This window comes from Ovis aries, chromosome 3, assembly GCF_016772045.2.
Source record: "Ovis aries strain OAR_USU_Benz2616 breed Rambouillet chromosome 3, ARS-UI_Ramb_v3.0, whole genome shotgun sequence".
In the NCBI taxonomy this organism is placed as follows: domain Eukaryota; kingdom Metazoa; phylum Chordata; class Mammalia; order Artiodactyla; family Bovidae; genus Ovis; species Ovis aries.
In genome coordinates, this window is record NC_056056.1 from 27,277,961 (window position 1) to 27,286,964 (window position 9,004).

The 9,004-nt window shown below is 45.2% G+C and overlaps 1 long non-coding RNA gene across 1 annotated transcript; it reads right to left on the bottom strand.

The window, feature by feature from the left end:
- Positions 1 to 5,794: 5,794 nt before the first annotated feature.
- LOC132659382 (uncharacterized) lies at positions 5,795 to 7,448 on the bottom strand. The gene is made up of 2 exons (XR_009599751.1): positions 7,164 to 7,448; positions 5,795 to 6,409 (listed from the first exon to the last, which is right to left on the bottom strand). It is a non-coding gene; the product is annotated as an uncharacterized LOC132659382 (long non-coding RNA).
- Between the last annotated feature and the right edge of the window lie 1,556 nt (positions 7,449 to 9,004).

Sequence of the window (9,004 nt, forward strand, 5' to 3'; positions counted from 1 at the left end):
GCTGGAACTCCAATACTTTGGCCACCTGATGCAAAGAGTTGACTCATTAGAAAAGAGTCTGATGTTGGGAGAGTTTGGCAGCAGGAGGAAAAGGGGACGACAGAGGATGAGAAGGCTCGATGGCATCACTGACTCGATGGACATGAGTCTGAGTGAACTCTGGGAGATGGTGATGGACAGAGAGGCCTGGCATGCTGCAATTCATGGGGCAAAGAGTTGGACACAACTGAGCGACTGAACTGAACTGTGTATATGTCATATAGCGTATACTGTAAGACCAGTACTGGTTCACTTACTCAAAAAGATATCCAAAAAGCCACCAGTTAGCAGGTAACAAAGACTGAGTGGGGAGCCTGGATTTCTGTCTTTGTCTTGCTGTAAAAAGATGCTCTTCCCTGGCCTACCCAGAGGTAACAGAGAAGCCAAACTTACAGTATCACCCAGAGGTAACCAGGACTTCCATCGACCCCCAGCAGAAGCAAGGAAAAGGGACTTGTACCTCTCTCCCCCTGCCTAGGAGGTGTCAGTAGAGGCCTAGCTGGGAGCCTAAAATCCCACCTCCACCAAGTAGTATGGGTTTCCCAGGTGACATTAAGGATAAAGAATCCGTCCGCAATGCAGGAGATGCAAGAGACATGGAGATGCAAGGCATCTCCAAGGAAGATCCCTTGGAGGAGAAAATGGCAACACACTGCAGTATTCTTGCCTGAAAAATTCCATGAACGGGGGAGCCTGGTGGGCTACAGTCCATGGAGTCACCAAGAGTTGGACACGACTGAGCGTGATGGACAGGGAGGCCTGGTGTGCTGTGATTCATGGGGTCGCAAAGAGTCGGACACGATTGAGCAACTGAACTGAACTGAGCACGCATGCACAGAGAGAGCACGAAGTAGTGAGGAGGCACTCCTGTCTTTCCAGGGTGCCAAGGGCAACCTAATGGGGAGCCTGGACCTTCACCCCCATGTGGTGGCAGCAAAGCTGTTCCTCCTCCTTCCCCCAGCAGCACACCAAGACCAAGGAGACTTGCTAAAGACAGGTTTAAATAAGATCTACAGCCTCATAACAATACCAACAATTTCAAGGGTAAAATCGGAAATTACGTGTCAGACCAAGAACCAGGAAAAACCTTCACTTGAAAGAGAAAAGATAATCAACAGACATCAACATCAAGATGACACAGATGTTGGAATGAGGCAGGAATTTTAAAGCAGCCGTCATAAAAATACTTCAGCACTCAACTATGAACTCCTGAAGCAGCTGGAAGTCTCAGCAAAGAAACAAAATATATGAAGAAAACCCATTTGGAAATTTCAGAATTTTTAAAAATACAATCATCGAAAATTTTAAAAACTTCAACAGCTGAATGGAGGGGACAACAGGAAAAAATCAGTGAAGTGGGAGAGACAGTAGGAATTACCCAAGCTGAAATGCAGTGAGAAAACAGGCTGAAAAAGTAAACAGAGCCACAAAAAGCTGTTTGTGTCACTGGAATCTAAGAAACAGAGAAAGAGATCAGCACTGAAAAAAGTACTTGGAGAAATTACGGCTGAACAGTTTTCAAATATGGAAAAGAAAGACAAGCTGAATTTTTTTCAAATATGGAAAAAGACATACATGGATTTAAAAATTTGAGCAAAACTCTGAATGCACAAACCCAAAGAAATCCATACCAGGAAACATCATAATCAAACTTCAGACAATTGAAGATTTAAAGACAAAATATGTCAAAAGCAGCAAGAGAAATGACACCTTACAAAAAGAGCAAAAACCATTCAAACGACGGCAGATCTTTTAAGAACCATGGAAGCCAGAAGGTTGTAGCACAACACTTCTCAAGTGCTGCAAAGAAAGAGCCGTCAACCCAGAATTCTGTACCTTGTGAAATTATTTTTCACAAACGAAAGAGAAATAAATTCTCAGATACAGGAATAGTAAGAGGATTTTCTACCATCAGGTCTACCCTAAAATAGAATGGAAATGATTTTTTAAAAGGAATCTTGGAACATCAGGAAGAAAGAACAATGGTGAAAGCAAAAATGTGTTTACACACAGTAGACCCTCCCTCTCTTCTCAGGTTGTCTAAATTATGCCTGATGGTTGAAGCAAAAAGTATAACATTGTCTGGTCTGCATCTCCGTGTGTATAGAAACATTTAAGACTGCTGTGACGTAAACAAGGAGCTTAAAAGGCGGGACCTTCATTCAAAGCTGCTGTAACAGAATATCGTAGACGTGCTGGCTTAAACAGATGTTTACTTCTCGCGGTTCTGGAGTCTGGATCCAGCGTCTGGTGATGGTCCTCTTCCTGGTTTGTAGACAGCCATCTTGTCTTCTCACTGAGTCTTCACATGGTGGAGAGCAGAGAGGAAGGAAGCTAACTCTCCCATGACTCTTCTTGAAAGGGCACCGATACCATTTGTGAGGGCTCCATCCTCATGACCCAACGACCTCCGAAAGGCCCCATTTCCTAAGACCATCACTTTAGGGGTTAGGATTTCAGCTCAGGGATTTTGGCAGGACACATTCCATCCATAACAGGGGATAATGTTTCTATATTCACTCAAACTGGTAAATGATGACACCAGTAAATCTCTGTGGTGATGATATAAATCTATACTGTGACTGTGCTGGTGGTTACAGGAATCTTCCCAGTACTACTGCTATGTTTGTGAAAAACTAGCATAAGAATATAAACACATTGTAGACCAACACTGATTTTTCTGATTACGATATTGTATTATCAATATGTAAGATGTAACCATTGAGAAAAAAATGGGTGAAGGATACATGAAACCTCTCTGTACTATCTCTGAAACAATCTGTATACCTATAATTATTTCAAAATAAAGCTTTTTCAATGGGAAATGGTTCTAGATAAAAAGATGCTAAAGACATATGCAATGACAATCTACTTTGATTGGGTAATAATTTTTTAAAATCCAAAAGGTTAGGGAGTTTAGGGAAATTTTAATATAGACAGTGTATTTGACGGTATTAGATAAAATTTTTGTTAGTTTTCTTCAGTGTGATAGCAATGTTGTGATTATATAAAGTTAAGTCTTTGTTCCTAAAAGATGTGCATTGAAGTATTTAGGCTTGACATATATTGGAGTTAACTTTTAAGTGGTTCAGGGAGAAAGATAGTGAGAGAGAAACAAATACAATAAAACATAGAGTCAATTGTTGACTCTTTGAGGAAGATATGAGGGTGTTCCTTGTACCATTTTTTCACTTATTTAGTGTTCGTGTAGATTTTCAATTTTTAAAAGTTAGAGGGATGGATTGATGGATAGATATGTGAAAAAGCAAATATGTTTAAATGTTAATTGTGAAATTTAGGTGGTGGGTAATTGGGTGTTCATTATAAACTTATTTCAATTTTTCTTTATGCCTGGTACTGTTTAAATTATAATATTGGGAGGTGGACAGCTGAGGGAACATATTGAAACCCAATGCCCTTCCCAGCCCTCCTAATCCTTCCAGACCCAGTTAAACCCATACTTACAATAATTAAAACATCATTTGCCTTGGGCCAAAGCTTGCCTGGTTTCTGACTGAAGGAATCCTCATAATACCTCACACTTCCCATAATGGTAAAGTCCCAGGCACTGCCATTGTCCACACCACCACACTGAGAAGTCTCCAAAGAGTATTACTGATTGTCAAGGAGAGAGAAACCTGAACAAAGCCAGGCTGGGCTTACGAATAATCCAGTTTTCCCAGAAATTACAAAGCTATGGTTTTTCCAGTAGTCATGTATGGATGTGAGAGTTGGACTACAAAGAAAGCTGAGCACCAAAGAACTGATGCTTTTGAACTGTGGTGTTGGAGAAGACTCTCGAGAGTCCCTTGGACAGCAAGGAGATCCAGCCAGTCCATCCTAAAGGAGATCAGTCCTGAGCATTCATTGGAAGGACTGATGCTGAAGCTGAAACTCCAATACTTTGACCACTTGATGCGAAGAACTGACTCTTGGAAAAGACCCTGATGCTGGGAAAGATTGAAGGCAGGAGGAGAATGGGACAACTGAGGATGAGATGGTTGGAGGGCATCACTGACTCAATGGACATGAGTTTAAGTAAACTCTGGGAGTTGGTGATGGACAGGGAGGCCTGGCATACTGCAGCCCATGGTGTCGCAGAGTCGGACATGACTGAGCGACTGAACTGAACTGAACCCAAAATTTAAAGGAGTTAATGCCCTTTATGTGAACAGCTGAGGCCTAGGAGTAGTGAGAAATGTGGTGGTGCTGAGTAAAATGAATTTTGAGTCATTTATATATATTGAAAATATTTGGGGTATATTTATTTTTAGGGGAAAAAATATATATATTAAAACTACAGTAAGAAAATAATTCTACCATCATGGTAGGTGTATATATAAAATATAATGAGAAAACAACAATTCTACCATTATGGTGGGAATTTGTAACACATTAAGTATCAAAGTTAGGAAGTAATCGACAAGGAAATTGAAAAATTAAAAAAAGAAAACAGAAGATATGAACCTTATCATTTAAAAAAATGGATTTTATGATGCATAGATCGCTATGACAGGTGGCAAGAACTGGTTTTTTGGTTTGTTTTTTTTTTAATTCTAGGAAGGCTTTTGCTTTCTTCTATCTTCCTTCCTTCCTGCTTTCTTCCCTCCCCCCTTTTCTTCTCCCTCCTCTTCCTTCTTTTGACAGGAACCCTGTAAGCCATCAGATCTGCCTTAGAGTATCTGGTCAAGAATTTCAATACCAGTTGATCTCTGCCATGACAAGACCATGGAGACTGCTCCTGACAGCCAGGGCACCACATCTGCGCTGGTTCTTGGCTTACTGCAGACCTACAGGAGGAGCTACATACGCTGTGAGATACTGCAGACACTCTGAACTCTGCACAAAGACGCTCAGTTCCCGACCCAAGTCAGTAAGAAGTGAACCAATCTCCCAAGCACATCTCATCATTCAAGACAAGGCCCATATTCTCCGGAAGCTCACTGTCCCTCCCTGGTTCTTGGAGTGGCAAAGATCTAGCCATTCCTGCCTCATCTCCTCTAGTTTTCTTTCACGTCTCTTGCAAAGTTTCTCATCTCATGCGACCATCTACTTATAGGCTCCAAGTGGTACCCACTCCTGCGAATGACAAAAAGCAATCCATCCTTGCACTTGTCATGACAAAACTCCTTATCTTATCTCCCTAGCAGAAGAGTTCAATCAAACCAAACATTAAAAATAAATTAATTACACTTTATCCCTCCCCAGAGATGGCTGAGCTACTAAGAGCCAGCGAAGTGTCTAGAAAGGAAAAACAATACTCTCAACTGATTTATCCGATCTTTCATCCATCTCAAACCATCCCACTTTTATGTCCTTTTATATTCTTATTGCAGGAGCTGGAACCAGCACTGGTCAGGAAAAATGGCTGAGAATGGAAGCACAGATGAATGGACAAAGAAGATGCAGCATATATATAAATACACAACAGAATACTGCCCAACCATTATAAAAAGAATGAAATAATACCATTTGCAGCAGTAAATGCAACTAGATATTATCATGCTAAGTGAAGTAAGTGAGAAAGACAAATACCTCGTGATATCATGTATACGTGAAACCTAAAATATGACACAAATGAAATGGAAACAGACTCAGGGACATAAAGAGCAAACTTGAGGTTGCCAAGGGGGAGGGGGTTGGAGGAGGGATGGAGTGGGAGGTTGGGTTAACAGAATGGATAAACAACAAGGTCCCACTGTATAGCACAGGGAATTATATTCAGTATCCAATGATAGGCCATAATAAAAGAATATTAAAATGATATGATTTTAATAATGATAATATACATACATATAACTGAATCACTTTGCCATACAGCCGAACTTAACACAACATTGTAAATCAACTATACTTCAAATAAAACAATGTTCAAAAAAATCGCAGCAGATGGCCAGGGCTTGGGTGGCTGGGTGACAGAAACATTCCTGCAAATGTGTCCCTATAATACTATTGTGCGACAAGCTTTTCTGTAGGCTAGGACACTCCAACACAAACCAAAGGAAGCACAGATCCGAAGAAGACTATAGTGGGAGGTGTTTGCAGAGTGAAATATCCCTACTCTTATTAAGTGACACCTGTCACATACATAGGCCCCTGACCCACACCGCAGTCTGCCCCAGGGTGATTTTTTTTCTTCCCTAAGCATATGCCTCAAAGGAGTGGTGAGCAGGGCACTTACATTTGTCTCCTGACTTCCTCTCTCAACCAAAGATAACCATAATCTGTGAACTGATTAATCTATTTGTCTCCATGGAGTCAGAAAAAAAAAAAAAAGAAAGAAAAAAGCTTCTTTCAAAGTTTTCCGGAAGGCTTCAAGATCACCAGTCCACATGCTGGCAGCCTAATCGCAGGCTTCCAACTTCCAGAACTGTAAGAAATAAGATTCTGTTGTTTATTTAAAAACAAAACAATAGTCCAAATCAGATACTCTTTTTCCAACCCATTTCATGAATGGACTATGATAAAGTGGGCTATGATAAATCCCCGGGCTATGATAAACTGAAGACAAAGACTCATCCAGGAATATGGCAGTTTGACAGGCAGACTACTTTAGCACCCTGCGAAGCGTTATTATTTCTAATAATACTTTTACATGCTGCTTCGTAAATGCGCGAGTTGTTCTGCATTATACTAGGATCCAGGTTTTGGTTCAAGCAGTGAATAAATGACAGAAAACATGTACGACTTTGCCCTCTACATTAACCGAATGCGGTAGGTGGGAAGAGTATTACCCCCATCTCTCGAGGCTCAGAGAAGTGTTAGGGACCTTGCTCAAAGCTTGTGAGCGGCAGGCAAAGCTGGAAGTGCATTTTCAGGCCACAAAGGAAGCACAGATTCTAACTCATCCTCTGCCACTGACAAGAGGTTTGATCTCCATGAGATAGTAATCTCATGTCCCTAGTGAATTTTCCATCTGAAACCTATGCAAACTGGGCCCGACCACCAGTTTGATCCTAGAAGTGGCCCCCCAAGCTGGGCTGAACGCACAGGGTGGGTGACCAGGTCTGTGCCCCTAAGAGTTCCGCCGGGGTGGGGAGTCCCAGACCTCTGCCTCAGAGACCCGGCCCAAAAAGGCTAGGGACGCAGTGGACTCTCTCATCTAGAGCGGGGCCAGGCCGCACCAGCGCTGCCGTCTGGAATCCCGGGACTTCCTTAGGAACTCGGCTGCGGTGGACTCGAGAAACGCCAAAGGAACTCCAAAAGTCTCCAGCCAGCGTTAAACCAGAAATGCCCTCTTCCTCGTCGGCATCTCTAGTGCTCCCATGTACCAATGGCTGGATATGTCCGCTGGGCCACTGTTACCCGGAGTTTGTGACCCCTGAAAGTGGGGCACGTATCTCAGCAGCCGCCTGACACTGCGCGTGAAAGCGGCGCTCCCGCGCCCCACGACTCTAGGCGCTGAGTTCCAGCTGCGCCTGCGCGCCGGGCCTGCGTAGTGGGCGGAGAGGCGGGTGGATAGGGACCCGGCTAGGTGGGCGGGGCGACAGTTGGTTCCCTGAAACCCTGGCGCAGGGCGACTGTTCCAAACCACCCGGATCCCAAAGGCAGAGGCTTCCGGGCATCCTCCTTCACTAAGGGCAGCTGCGCACCCTTCGAGTCTGCAGAGTCTGTCGCTGGGGGACCAACCCATTCTTGGCGCCTTTATGGGCAGGATTTGAGGGGCGGGACCGGGAAGTGTGGAAGCATAGTGTCACTGCTCCAGGCGTGGCCCCTCTGTGACGCCATGGAAGGACGTAAATGAGATACCGCTGCAGGCTTCGCGGAGCCCTTGCGCTCCTGCCCGAGGCCTGTGTGACATCACTGTGGCAGCGGGAGGATGCCCTGACGTCACAGCGACATCGTGCTCTGGGAGGTGGGGTGGGACGCCTCTGAGCCTGTTCTCAGGATGCCGAGGCTCCAGGGGATGGGGTGGGGATGATATCACAGGTCCCATGTTCTCGGAGATGAGGTGCCATCAAGGAGCCCTGCACCATCCCACTGCCTTTCTCCATCCCCCGAGGACCCTATGCTAGTCCTGAATCCGGAGACAAGGGCAGCGGGTAAAAGGCCCTTCGTGCGCCCCAAATCCCCTAGCTACATTCCGGAAGGAGGAGGTGGAACCTGAATCCGTCCTCTACGAAGAAGCCCCTGAGGGCTGTTCTCTTCCCCAGGGCGCTCCTGATTCTCTTCCCAGAACAGCGCTAGGGGAGCTCCAGGCTGCACCAAGGGTCTGTTGTGCCTTCTCTCCGCCCAGCGGAGAAGTCCAGCCGGGTAGTTTCCCGCACCCCTGAGCTAAAGAGGACCTGCAGGCCTAGCAGCTTTGGGAAGGGTTCCAGCCGAACTCTACCGGCCCAAGCCACGCTAGGCAAGTGAGGCCAAAGGAAGCTTACTTCATGTCTGAAAATGGAGGTGGGGGTGGCAGAGTGAGGGCAGGATGGAATCTTCCAGAGCTGTGGCGGGGAAAAAATTAGCCACCTGCAGAGTGAACAGGCAATAAAACCCACCCAGCATTTCTAACCGTCTGGTTGCTTTTCTATGATCTACAGAGTATGGTCAGGAAATTGTAGCCTGTGTGGGATCTGGTGGCCCCGGGACCAGGCTTGCCCTTCCCTTTGCAGTTGCTGTTACTGATCAATCTATGAAACCCCTGCCATGAGGCAGACTGCAGGCGAGCTGCACTGAAGTGGCTTCTGGTTCCACCAGGATGATAGAGGCATTAGGAACAGGTTGGCGGTCTCTGGGCAGCACTCTGCCCCCCTCCCACCTCATCGCCCAAAACTCTGCGCTTAGGAATTCTTTTTTGCCAAGGATGCACACTTCATACTGACTGTTTCTCCGTGGCCAGGGCCTAGGGATGGAGGGCAGGGTCAGGGATTCACGGTACCAAAGCTGGATGGGCCAGAAACAAAAATCTTCCCTGGCAGTCCCCCGCCCCCCACCTTCAAGTCTTTGTGAAGTCCTTGAGTTCCTGCAGAGGTCCTGT